Raw genomic sequence first — 14679 nt, forward strand, 5'->3', positions numbered from 1 at the left:
AAAAACCCGCACTGGGCGCCCATTGCCAATCCAAACATGCTCCGATGGGGACCAAACTTTGCAAGCATGTGGGGGGGGCCCACCCCCACACGCTTGCAAAGTTTGGTCCCCATCGGAGCATGTTTGGGTACGATGGTATGGGGAAGGCCCGGATTTTCCATGGCCTCTTAAGCACCAAGAGACTTGAAAAACCCGCACTGGGCGCCCATTGCCAATCCAAACATGCTCCGATGGGGACCAAACTTTGCAAGCATGTGGGGGGGGCCCACGCCCACATGCTTGCAAAGTTTGGTCCCCATCGGAGCATGTTTGGGTACGATGGTATGGGGAAGGCCCGGATTTTCCATGGCCTCTTAAGCACCAAGAGACTTGAAAAACCCGCACTGGGCGCCGATTGCCAACCCAAACATGCTTTGATTGTGACCAAACTTTGCAAGCATGTGGGGGGGGCCCACCCCCACACGCTTGCAAAGTTTGGTCCCCATCGGAGCATGTTTGGGTACGATGGTATGGGGAAGGCCCGGATTTTCCATGGCCTCTTAAGCACCAAGAGACTTGAAAAAACCACACTGGGCGCCCATTGCCAACCCAAACATGCTCCGATGGGGACCAAACTTTGCAAGCATGTGGGGGGGGCCCACCCCCACATGCTTGCAAAGTTTGGTCCCCATCGGAGCATGTTTGGGTACGATGGCATGGAGATTTTCAACAAACAATATGATAGCAAAAGTGTTAAGAAATATAATAAAATCAAGAACATCAACTAAAATGTAATGATACTCAATAATGAGAAAACTCATAATGATATAAACATCAAATAAGTACATCAGAATGAAAATGAGCTACCCCAGCTAGCCTGAGGTTAGTCACTGCCCAAAAATCTAAGTACAATGTAAGTGAGCTAACCCAGCTAGTCTGAGTTTAGTCACTATCAACAGCAACCCAATCAAAATCGTCATCTCTAACTGCCGGTCGACGTGCGCGTCGAGGCTGCTGTGCACGTCGAGGCGGCTGTGCCGGCTGCGGGGGTCGTCGAATGTCTGCGGGGAGGTCTGCCTCAAAGGAAGGATCGTGAGCTGGTGCCGGTATACTCGGGAGCTCACGAGTCCCAAAAGCTGCTATGGCCCTCTCTCTCTCTCTGCGTCGTGCTAATGCAAGACGCCTCTGTCTGTACACCCAAAATCTATAATCTGCAATGGTGCGTGTCTGCCACTCTGCTCGTGTAAGCTCCTCTGCTGTAAGGACACGCTGCTCATGAGAAGCAGCACTGCTGCTAGCACCATCACCCGCTGTGCCACTAGGGCCAGCACCACCCACGCGCTCAAATGCTGTCACTTGGCTCTCATGTAGCACTCTCTGGTAAGCGTCGAACTCATGTGAGCTCCACTCTATCTCAGGAGGCACCTCAGGCTCCTGGGCTCTATCGTCGAAGGCGTCGAGTCCCAAGTCCATAGCTGATGTAAAGTCGACAGGCCTCCCAGTCCTGGCATCTACTCGTACAAGGCCTGGGTGAAGATCATCGATGCCCAATACCCTGTACGTCGCTAAGTCGACGCGTGCACGGCAGGATGGGCATGCTGAGAACCGGACGAGCTCCTGGGTGATGCAAGACAAGTGGAAAATATGTCCACATCCTAGGGCATATCCTCCTGTACTGTCAATGTCCTCGATACATAAACAGCAGCACGCATCCCGTAGGAAGGGAGGTGCATCCTGAGGGAGAGGTCGTCGAAAAACCTCTGTGATAGGCCGTGGATATAACGGTAGGTAAGGCACTGTCACATCGGATGATCTACGATACTCTCGAACATGTAGCATCAGCTGCTCTGCCCTGTGCTGGGCAATCTGCTCCATGATCTGATGATGCTGTGCCTCAGCTCTGGAGCTCTCTACCTCGGTCCGAGCCTACGCAAAAAAGTAAAGCATTAAAATATTTGGTTAGTCTCTCATTAGGTATTACTTAAAGAAATTTGTAACTTAAACGTGCAAGAGAAACCTACCTGCTGGATGTCGGACTCTCTCAGATGCTGTGCCTCTGCAGTAGCTGCCTCTGCCATCTGTAATGCAGCTCGGAGGCGGTCTATCTCCGCTCTCGCCTCTACCAACTCCTGAGTGAGCCTCTGAGTGGCAGGTGTGGGAACCTGCGTGACACAATCAACCATGCTGCTCATGTAAAAATATAGAAAAGTACATATAAACATGAAGATAAATGACCAAAAAAACTTAAGACGTAATATATATGTAAATACCTCCACATCTGTCGTCGGTATAGCTCGTGAGAATAGGCGCACCACGTGCTGGATGCTCTCCGTGGTACTCCGTACATCAATGCCGACCTGCGTGCCAAGAGCCTCTACTGTCGACAATGGCACAAAGGAAGGATCTGTGGCGGCAGGTGCTACACGAAGTGCTGGTGGAGGCCGCCTACCCTGGTCCTGGAGACGGCCTCGGCCAGCACCACCACCCGGACGATGGCTGGTGTAATCGACCTCCTCCCCTAAGACAAACTCCGCATATAACTGCTTTGCGAAGTATATGGGGATCTGGCGGTTGTTCGGCATCCTCCCATATGCGGCAACATATCGACTATAGATATGTGCCGCCATACGAGGATGCGAACACCGCGAAATAGTGAGGGGCTTCCCCGCCCCGGGCCTCATCCCACGACTATCGAGGAAAAGATCTAGGAAAGCCCCATCCCTAATAGGAGCAAGATCACAGACCTGACGATATGTCAGGCCATGTGACACCGGAGCAGCGCGATGGTGGGCTATCCACTCATCTACATAAACAATATCGTGAAGGCTACGAAGGGACGCAAGCATCGCCTCCAAGTCTGCCACGATATGTAATGTAGACGGAGTGTCTCTAGCACTCCTACGGATAGCCGCTAGCTCACGGTCTATCTCCGCGATGAGGTCCGCAATAGATGAGCGGCCCTCCTCGTGGCCCTCCTCGTGGCCCTCCATGCTAAAACCTAAGCCCAATGTGAAGGGTCCAATGTGAAGGGTCTAATGTGAAAGGTCTAATGCTTAGTGCTAAGTAGCACTAATGAAGCTAAAAACAAAGCTAATGGGCTCACTAACACTAATCCAAATCAAGAGAGAGCAAGGGAGTGAAAACGACTTGTGAAAATGAGCCAAAAAAAAAAGTTTTCCGGTTTTATAACCTCGATCGAGGTTCGGTAACATCATGCAATTTAGGGTTTGCAAGATTAACGCTCTGGATATTAGGGTTAGTGCAACATACGGCCAAGATACACACCTAATTCTAGGGTTGGGGAAGGATCGACGGCTGAGATTTGATATTAATATCTCGATCGAGGTAATTGGACGGCCACGATTTAGAGGCATTACCACGAAAAGGTATCTCGACGGTCAAGATTCATTATATACCTCGATCGAGATATTTAAACGGCCGAGATCGCATCTTCCAGCGTACGTGAATGGACGGTATAGATTGCGTTTCCTTATCTCGATCGAGATAATTGGACGGTGGATATTGCATCTACGTATCTCGATCGAGATATTCGGACGGTGTAGATTGAATCTCTATATCACGATCGAGATATTTGGACGGCTGAGATTTGAACTCAGTATCTCGATCGAGATATGGGGACGGTGGAGATTGTATCCGATTACCTCGAACAATGAATGGTCGCGATTGGATGTATATTTCTCGTTTGAGATACGTGGACGATGGAGATGTGCTAGTCAAATATGCCTACGGGGATACAGCGTGGCCCTGATGTGGATCCGAGTGGCATAGATATCTCGATCGAGATATTGTGGTGGCGGTGACATGTATTGGTGACATGGATGACGCCTGGAAAGCCGGACCTGCTAGCGTGGCATTAGTTGGCATCTCGATCGAGATATGTCGATTTAGGCTCGGGAGCCACGTGTCGTCTTTTGATTGGCGGGACTATCACGATCGAGGTACTCCGCCCGAGATGGATGGATGTCCCAATTTTGGAGAGAGTGAACGAAAGTGAGTACCCTCATCTTGCAACCACCCCGCATTATCACGATCCACCTCGTCGCGTCAAAATCGCCAAAAAATAATGAGAGGACGTAATTTCGCGCGCGGAGAATTGTTGTTTAGTGAGCCAGAAGCTACTCAGGACGACTCCACGGCATCTCTGGATCCCCAAAAAAAACCCAAACCTGAATCCAAAATCCAGAAGCCGCTTAGGGAGACGTAACCGTGAATAGAAGCCGCTTAGGGAGACGCCACGGTGAACAGAAGCCAATTAGGGTTGGGCCACGGTGAACAAAAGCCGCTTAGGGAGACGCCACGGTGAACAGAAGCCGCTTAGGGAGACGCCATGGTGAACAGAAGCCGCTTAGGAAGACGCCACGTTTAACAAAAGCCGCTTAGGGTTGGGCCACGGTGAACAGAAGCCGCTTAGGGAGACGCCACGGTGAACAGAAGCCGCTTAGGGAGATGCCATGGTGAACAAAAGCCGCTTAGGGAGACGCCACAGTGAACAGAAGCCGCTTAGGGAGACGCCACGGTGATTAGAAGCCGCTTAGGGAGACGCCACGGTGAACAGACGCCACTTAGGAAGTAGCAACGCCGTGGCGGTGCTGCGCAGCGATGCTGTTGCGCAGCATCACGATCCACCTCGTCGCGTCAGAATCGCCAAAAAATGATGGGAGGATGTGTTTTTCGCGTGCGCAGAATTGTTGTTTAGTGAGCCAGAACCAACACTAGAAGCTGCTTAGGGCGACTCCACGGCGTCTCTGGATCCCCAAAAAAACCCAAATCCGAACCGAAAATCCAGAAGCCGCTTAGGGAGACACCACGGTGAAGAGAAGCCGATTAGGGAGATGCCACGGTGAACAGAAGCCGCTTAGGGAGACGCCACGGTGAACAGAAGCCGCTTAGGGAGACGCCACGGTGAACATAAACCGCTTAGGGAGATGCCACGGTGAACAGAAGTTGCTTAGGGTGAACAGAAGCCGCTTAGGGTTGGGCCACGGTGAACAGAAGCCGCTTAGGGAGACGCCACGCTGAACAGAAGCTGCTTAGGGTTGGGCCATGGTGAACAGAAGCCGCTTAGGGTTGGGCCATGGTGAACAGAAGCCGCTTAGGGAGACGCCACGGTGAACAGAAGCCGCTTAGGGTTGGGCCATGGTGAACAAAAGCCGCTTAGGGAGACGCCACGGTGAACAGAAGCCGCTTAGGGAGACGCCACGGTGAACAGAAGCCGCTTAGGGAGACGCCACGGTGAACAGAAGCCGCTTAGGGTTGGGCCATGGTCAACAGAAGCTGCTTAGGGAGGGGCCACGGTGAACAGAAGCCGCTTAGGGAGACGCCACGGTGAACAGAAGCCACTTAGGGTGTAGCAACGCCGTGGCGCTGTTGCGCAGCGATGTTGCTGTGCAGCGTCACGATCCACCGCGTCGTGTTAGAATCGCCAAAAAATGATGGGAGGATGTGTTTTTCGCGTGCGCAGAATTGTTGTTTAGTGAGCCAGAACCAACACTAGAAGCTGCTTAGGGCGACTCCACGGCGTCTCTAGATCTTTAAAAAAACCCAAACCCGAGTCCAAAATCCAGAAGCCGCTTAGGGAGACGTCATGGTGAACAGAAGCCGCTTAGGATTGGGCCACGGTGAATAGAAGCGGCTTAGGGTTGGGCCACGGTGAATAGAAGCCGCTTAGGGAGACGCCATGGTGAACAGAAGCCGCTTAGGGTTGGGCCACGGTGAATAGAAGCCACTTAGGGTTGGGCCACGATGAATAGAAGCCGGTTAGGGAGATGCCACGGTGAACAGAAGCCGCTTAGGGAGACGCCACGGTGAACAGAAGCCACTTAGGGAGTAGCAACGCCGTGGCACTGCTGCGCAACGACGCTGCTATATGCAGCGTCACGATCCACGTCGTCGCGTCATAATCGCCAAAAAATGATGGGAGGATGTGTTTTTCGCGTGCGCAGAATTGCTGTTTAGTGAGCCAGAAACAACACCAGAAGCTGCTTAGGACGTAGAATTGCTGTTTAGTGAGCCAGAAACAACACCAGAAGCTGCTTAGGGCGACTCCACGGCATCTCTGGATCCCAAAAAAAAACCCAAACCTGAACACAAAATCCAGAAGCCGCTTAGGGAGACGCCATAGTGAACAGAAGCCGCTTAGGGAGACACCACAGTGAACAGAAGCCGCGCTGAGGGTTGGGCCATGGTGAACAGAAGCCGCTTAGGGAGACGCCACGGTGAACAGAAACCGCTTAGGGAGACGCCACGGTGAACATAAGCCGCTTAGGGAGACACCATGGTGAATAGAAGCCACTTAGGGAGTAGCAACGCCGTGGTGCTGCTGCGCAGCGGCCCTGCTACGCAGCGTCATGATCCACCTCGTCGCGTCAGAATCGCAGCGTCACGATCCACCTCGTCGCGTCAGAATCGTAAAAAATTGATGGGAGGATGTGTTTTTCGCGTGCGCAGAATTGTTGTTTAGTGAGCCAAACCAACACTAGAAGCTGCTTGGGGCGACTCCATGGCGTCTCTGGATCCCAAAAAAAAACCCAAATCCGAACCCAAAATCCAAAAGCCGCTTAGGGAGACGCCATGGTGACGCTTAGGGAGATGCCATGGTGAAAAGAAGCCACTAAGGGAGATGCCACGGTGAACAGAAGTCGCTTAGGGAGATGCCACGGTGAACAGAAGTCGCTTAGGGAGACGCCACGGTGAATAGAAGCTGCTTAGGGTGAACAGAAGCTTCTTAGGGAGACGCCATGAACAGAAGCCGCTTAGGGTTGAGCCATGGTGAACAGAAGCCGCTTAGGGAGACGCCACGGTGAACAAAAGCCGCTTAGGGAGACGCCACGGTGAACAGAAGCCGCTTAGGGAGACGCCACGGTAAACAGAAGCCGCTTAGGGAGTAGCAACGCCGTGGCTCTACTGCACACAGCAACGGTGCTACGCAGCGTCTTGATCCACCTCGTCGTGTCAGAATCGCCAAAAAATGATGGAAGGATGTGTTTTTCGCGCACGCAAAATTGCTGTTTAGTGAGCCGGAACCAACACTAGAAGCTGCTCAGGGCGACTCCACGACATCTCTGGCTCTTAAAAAAAACCCAAACCCGAGTCCAAAATCCAGAAGCCGCTTAGGGAGACGTCATGGTGAACAGAAGCCGCTTAGGGTTGGGCCACGGTGAATAGAAGCGGCTTAGGGTTGGGCCACGGTGAATAGAAGCCGCTTAGGGAGACGCCATGGTGAACAGAAGCCGCTTAGGGTTGGGCCACGGTGAATAGAAGCCGCTTAGGGTTGGGCCACGATGAATAGAAGCCGGTTAGGGAGATGCCACGGTGAACAGAAGCCGCTTAGGGAGACGCCACGGTGAACAGAAGCCACTTAGGGAGTAGCAACACCGTGGCACTGCTGCGCAACGACGCTGCTATGCAGCATCACGATCCACGTCATCGCGTCATAATCGCCAAAAAATGATGGGAGGATGTGTTTTTCGCGTGCGCAGAATTGCTGTTTAGTGAGCCAGAAACAACACCAGAAGCTGCTTAGGACGCAGAATTGCTGTTTAGTGAGCCAGAAACAACACCAGAAGCTGCTTAGGGCGACTCCACGGCGTCTCTGGATCCCAAAAAAAAACCCAAACCTGAACACAAAATCCAGAAGCCGCTTAGGGAGACGCCATACTGAACAGAAGCCGCTTAGGGAGACACCACAGTGAACAGAAGCCGCTGAGGGTTGGGCCACGGTGAACAGAAGAAGCTTAGGGAGACGCCACGGTGAACAGAAACCGCTTAGGGAGACGCCACGGTGAACAGAAGCCGCTTAGGGAGACACCATGGTGAACAGAAGCCGCTGAGGGAGACACCACGATGAATAGAAGCCGCTGAGGGTTGGGCCACGGTGAACAAAAGCCGCTTAGGGAGATGCCACGGTGAACAGAAACCGCTTAGGGAGATGCCATGGTGAAGAGAAGCTTAGGGAGACGCCATGGTGAACAGAAGCCACTTAGGGAGACGCCACAGTGAACAGAAGCCGCTGAGAGGGTTGGGGCACGTTGAACAGAAGCCACTTAGGGAGACGCCACGGTAAACAGACGCCGCTTAGGGAGTAGCGTCGGGATCCACCTCGTCGCGTCAGAATCGCCAAAAAATGATGGGAGGACGTGTTTTTCGCGCGCAGAATTGCTGTTTAGTGAGCCAGAAGTTGCTTAGGGCGACTCCACGGCGTCTGTGGATCCCAAAAAAAACCCAAACCTGAACTCAAAATCCAGAAGCCGCTTAGGGAGATGCCACGGTGAAATGAAAGCCGCTTAGGGAGATGCCACCGTGAACAGAAGGCCCTTAGGGTGAACAGAAGTTTCTTAGGGAGACACCACAGTGAATAGAAGCCACTTAGGGAGACGCCATGGTGAACAGAAGCCGCTTAGGGAGACACCACAGTGAATAGAAGCCACTTAGGGAGTAGCAACGTCGTGGCGCTACTGTGCAGCGACGCTGCTATATGCAGCGTCACGATCCACCTCATCGCGTCAGAATCATAAAAAAATGATGGGAGGATGTGTTTTTCGTGCGCGCAGAATTGCTGTTTAGTGAGCCAGAACCAACACCAGAAGCTGCTTAGGGCGACTCCACGGCGTCTCTGGATCCCAAAAAAAAACCCAAACCCGAACCAAAAATCCAGAAGCCGCTTAGGGAGACCTTACGGTGAACAGAAGCCGCTTAGGGAGATGCCACGGTGAACAAAAGCCGCTTAGGGTTGGGCCATGGTGAACAGAAGCCACTTAGGGAGACGCCACGGTGAACAGAAGCCGCTTAGGGTTGGGCCATGGTGAACAGAAGCCGCTTAGGGAGACGCCACGGTGAACAGAAGCCGCTTAGGGAGACGCCATGGTGAACAGAAGCCACTTAGGGAGATGCCATGGTGAACAGAAGCCGCTTAGGGTTGGGCCACGGTGAACAGAAGCCGCTTAGGGAGACGCCATGGTGAACAGAAGCCGCTTAGGGAGACACCATGGTGAATAGAAGTCACTTATTAGGGAGTAGCAACGCCGTGGTGCTGCTACGCAGCGACGCTGCTATGCAGCGTCACGATCCACCTCGTCGCGTCAGAATCGCAAAAAATTGATGGGAGGATGTGTTTTTCGCGTGCGCATAATTGTTGTTTAGTGAGCCAAACCAACACTAGAAGCTGCTTGGGGCGACTCCATGGCGTCTCTGGATCCCAAAAAAAAACCCAAATCCGAACCCAAAATCCAAAAGCCGCTTAGGGAGACGCCATGGCGACGCTTAGGGAGATGCCATGGTGAACAGAAGCCGCTTAGGGAGATGCCACCGTGAACAGAAGTCGCTTAGGGAGACGCCACGGTGAATAGAAGCTGCTTAGGGTGAACAGAAGCTTCTTAGGGAGACGCCATGAACAGAAGCCGCTTAGGGTTGAGCCATGGTGAACAGAAGCTGCTTAGGGAGACGCCACGGTGAATAGAAGCTGCTTAGGGTGAACAGAAGCTGCTTAGGGAGACGCCATGAACATAAGCCGCTTAGGGTTGAGCCATGGTGAACAGAAGCCGCTTAGGGAGATGCCACGGTGAACAAAAGCCGCTTAGGGAGACGCCACGGTGAACAGAAGCCGCTTAGGGAGACGCAACGCCGTGGCTCTACTGCACACAGCAACGTTGCTTTGCAGCGTCTTGATCCACCTCGTCACGTCAGAATCGCCAAAAAATGGAAGGATGTGTTTTTCGCGCACGCAAAATTGCTGTTTAGTGAGCCGGAACCAACACCAGAAGCTGCTCAGGGTGACTCCACGGCGTCTCTGGATCTTTAAAAAAACCCAAACCCGAGTCCAAAATCCAGAAGCCGCTTAGGGAGACGTCATGGTGAACAGAAGCCGCTTAGGGTTGGGCCACGGTGAATAGAAGCGGCTTAGGGTTGGGCCACGGTGAATAGAAGCCGCTTAGGGAGACGCCATGGTGAACAGAAGCCGCTTAGGGTTGGGCCACGGTGAATAGAAGCCGCTTAGGGTTGGGCCACGATCAATAGAAGCCGGTTAGGGAGATGCCACGGTGAACAGAAGTCGCTTAGGGAGACGCCACGGTGAACAGAAGCCACTTAGGGAGTAGCAACGCCGTGGCACTGCTGCGCAACGACGCTGCTATGCAGCGTCACGATCCACATCGTCGCGTCATAATCGCCAAAAAATGATGGGAGGATGTGTTTTTCGCGTGCGCAGAATTGCTGTTTAGTGAGCCAGAAACAACACCAGAAGCTGCTTAGGATGCAGAATTGCTGTTTAGTAAGCCAGAAACAACACCAGAAGTTGCTTAGGGCGACTCCACGGCGTCTCTGGATCCCAAAAAAAAACCCAAATCCGATCCACATCGTCGCGTCATAATCGCCAAAAAATGATGGGAGGATGTGTTTTTCGTGTGCGCAGAATTGCTGTTTAGTGAGCCAGAAACAACACCAGAAGCTGCTTAGGACGCAGAATTGCTGTTTAGTGAGCCAGAAACAACACCAGAAGCTGCTTAGGGCGACTCCACGGCATCTCTGGATCCCAAAAAAAAACCCAAACCTGAACACAAAATCCAGAAGCCGCTTAGGGAGACGCCATAGTGAACAGAAGCCGCTTAGGGAGACACCACAGTGAACAGAAGCGGCTGAGGGTTGGGCCACGGTGAACAGAAGCCGCTTAGGGAGACGCCACGGTGAACAGAAACCGCTTAGGGAGACGCCACGGTGAACACAAGCCGCTTAGGGAGACACCATGGTGAACAGAAGCCGCTGAGGGAGACACCACGATGAACAGAAGCCGCTAAGGGTTGGGCCACGGTGAACAAAAGCCGCTTAGGGAGATGCCACGGTGAACAGAAACCGCTTAGGGAGATGCCATGGTGAAGAGAAGCTTAGGGAGACGCCATGGTGAACAGAAGCCACTTCGGGAGACGCCACAGTGAACAGAAGCCGCTGAGAGGGTTGGGCAACGCTGAACAGAAGCCACTTAGGGAGACGCCACGGTAAACAGAAGCCGCTTAGGGAGTAGCGTCACGATCCACCTCGTCGCGTCAGAATCGCCAAAAAATGATGGGAGGACGTGTTTTTCGCGCGCAGAATTGCTGTTTAGTAAGCCAGAAGTTGCTTAGGGCGACTCCACGGCGTCTGTGGATCCCAAAAAAAACCCAAACCTGAACCCAAAATCCAGAAGCCGCTTAGGGAGATGCCACGGTGAATAGAAGCCGCTTAGGGAGATGCCACGGTGAACAGAAGCCGCTGAGGGAGATGCCACCGTGAACAGAAGGCGCTTAGGGTGAACAGAAGTTGCTTAGGGAGACACCACAGTGAATAGAAGCCACTTAGGGAGACGCCATGGTGAACAGAAGCCGCTTAGGGAGACACCACAGTGAATAGAAGCCACTTAGGGAGTAGCAACGTCGTGGCGCTACTGTGCAGCGACGCTGCTATGCAGCGTCACGATCCACCTCATCGCGTCAGAATCATAAAAAAATGATGGGAGGATGTGTTTTTCGTGCGCGCAGAATTGCTGTTTAGTGAGCCAGAACCAACACCAGAAGCTGCTTAGCGCGACTCCACGGCGTCTCTGGATCCCAAAAAAAAACCCAAACCCGAACCAAAAATCCAGAAGCCGCTTAGGGAGACCTTACGGTGAACAGAAGCCGCTTAGGGAGATGCCACGGTGAACAGAAGCTGCTTAGGGAGACGCCATGGTGAACAGAAGCCGCTTAGGGAGTAGCAACGCGTGGCGCTGCTGCGCAGCGACGCTGCTACGCAGCGTCACGATGGAAGGACGTGTTTTTCGCGCGCAGAGTAAGCCACCAGAAGCTACTTAGGGCGACTCCACAGCGTCTGTGGATCCCAAAAAAAAACCCAAACCTGGACCCAAAATCCAGAAGCCGCTTAGGGAGACGCCACGGTGAACAGAAGCCGCTTAGGGAGATGCCACGGTGAACAGAAGCCGCTTAGGGAGATGCCACGGTGAACAGAAGCCGCTTAGGGAGACGCCATGGTGAACAGAAGCCACTTAGGGAGTAGCAACGCCGTGGCGCTGCTGCGCAGCGACGCTATCCACCTCGTCGCGTCAGAATCGCCAAAAAATTATGGGAGGATGTGTTTTTTGCGTGCGCAAAATTGTTGTTTAGTGAGCCAGAACCAACACTAGAAGCTGCTTAGGGGACTACACGGCGTCTCTGGATCCCAAAAAAAACCCAAATCCGAATCAAAATCCAAGGGAGACACCACGTTGAACAAAAGCCGCTTAGGGAGATGCCATGGTGAACAGAAGCCGCTTAGGGAGACACCACGGTGAACAGAAGCCGCTTAGGGAGACGCCACGGTGAACAAAAGCCGCTTAGGGAGATGCCACGATAAACAAAAGCCGCTTAGGGTGAACAGAAGCCACGGTGAACAAAAGCCGCTTAGGGTGAACAGAAGCTGCTTAGGGAGACGCCACGGTGAACAGCAACCGCTTAGGGAGACGCCACGGTGAACAGAAGCCACTTAGGGAGTAGCAACGCCGTGGCGCTACTGCGCAGCGACGCTGTCCTGCTACGCAGCGTCACGATCCACCTCAACGCGTCAGAATCGCCAAAAAATGATGGGAGGATGTGTTTTTCGCGTGCGCAGAATTGTTGTTTAGTGAGCCAGAACCAACACTAGAAGCTGCTTAGGGCGACTCCACGGCGTCTCTGGATCCCAAAAAAAAACCCAAATCCGAACCCACCAAAATCCAGAAGCTGCTTAAGGAGACGCCACGGTGAACAAAAGCCGCTTAGGGAGATGCCATGGTGAACAGAAGCCGCTTAGGGAGACGCCACGGTGAACAGAAGCTGCTTAGGGAGACGCCACGGTGAACAGAAGGCGCTTAGGGAGACGCCACGGTGAACAAAAGGCACTTAGGGAGACGCCACGGTGAACAGAAGGCGCTTAGGGTGAACAGAAGCTGCTTAGGGAGATGCCCCCACGGTGAACAGAAGCCGCTTAGAGTTGGGCCACGGTGAGAACAGAAGCCGCTTAGGGAGATGCCACGGTGAACAGAAGCCGCTTAGGGTTGGGCCAGGGTGAACAGAAGGCGCTTAGGGAGGCCATGGTGAACAGAAGCTGCTTAGGGTTGGGCCAGGGTGAACAGAAGGCGCTTAGGGCGACTCCACGGCGTCTCTGGATCCCAAAAAAAAACCCAAACCCGAACCAAAAATCCAGAAGCCGCTTAGGGTTGGGCCACGGTGAATAGAAGCGGCTTAGGGTCGGGCCACGGTGAATAGAAGCCGCTTAGGGAGACGCCATGGTGAACAGAAGCCGCTTAGGGTTGGGCCACGGTGAATAGAAGCCGCTTAGGGTTGGGCCACGATGAATAGAAGCCGGTTAGGGAGATGCCACGGTGAACAGAAGTCGCTTAGGGAGACGCCACGGTGAACAGAAGCCACTTAGGGAGTAGCAACGCCGTGGCACTGCTGCGCAACGACGCTGCTATGCAGCGTCACGATCCACATCGTCGCGTCATAATCACCAAAAAATGATGGGAGGATGTGTTTTTCGCGTGCGCAGAATTGCTGTTTAGTGAGCCAGAAACAACACCAGAAGCTGCTTAGGATGCAGAATTGCTGTTTAGTAAGCCAGAAACAACACCAGAAGCTGCTTAGGGCGACTCCACGGCGTCTCTGGATCCCAAAAAAAAACCCAAATCCGATCCACATCGTCGCGTCATAATCGCCAAAAAATGATGGGAGGATGTGTTTTTCGCGTGCGCAGAATTGCTGTTTAGTGAGCCAGAAACAACACCAGAAGCTGCTTAGGACGCAGAATTGCTGTTTAGTGAGCCAGAAACAACACCAGAAGCTGCTTAGGGCGACTCCACGGCATCTCTGGATCCCAAAAAAAAACCCAAACCTGAACACAAAATCCAGAAGCCGCTTAGGGAGACGCCATAGTGAACAGAAGCCGCTTAGGGAGACACCACAGTGAACAGAAGCGGCTGAGGGTTGGGCCACGGTGAACAGAAGCCGCTTAGGGAGACGCCACGGTGAACAGAAACCGCTTAGGGAGACGCCACGGTGAACACAAGCCGCTTAGGGAGACACCATGGTGAACAGAAGCCGCTGAGGGAGACACCACGATGAACAGAAGCCGCTAAGGGTTGGGCCACGGTGAACAAAAGCCGCTTAGGGAGATGCCACGGTGAACAGAAACCGCTTAGGGAGATGCCATGGTGAAGAGAAGCTTAGGGAGACGCCATGGTGAACAGAAGCCACTTCGGGAGACGCCACAGTGAACAGAAGCCGCTGAGAGGGTTGGGCAACGCTGAACAGAAGCCACTTAGGGAGACGCCACGGTAAACAGAAGCCGCTTAGGGAGTAGCGTCACGATCCACCTCGTCGCGTCAGAATCGCCAAAAAATGATGGGAGGACGTGTTTTTCGCGCGCAGAATTGCTGTTTAGTAAGCCAGAAGTTGCTTAGGGCGACTCCACGGCGTCTGTGGATCCCAAAAAAAACCCAAACCTGAACCCAAAATCCAGAAGCCGCTTAGGGAGATGCCACGGTGAATAGAAGCCGCTTAGGGAGATGCCACGGTGAACAGAAGCCGCTGAGGGAGATGCCACCGTGAACAGAAGGCGCTTAGGGTGAACAGAAGTTGCTTAGGGAGACACCACAGTGAATAGAAGCCACTTAGGGAGACGCCATGGTGAACAGAAGCCGCT

This window comes from Cibotium barometz, chromosome 40 (genome assembly GCF_041138505.1).
Source record: "Cibotium barometz isolate CiBa-2024 chromosome 40, ASM4113850v1, whole genome shotgun sequence".
Classification (NCBI taxonomy): Eukaryota; Viridiplantae; Streptophyta; class Polypodiopsida; order Cyatheales; family Cibotiaceae; genus Cibotium; species Cibotium barometz.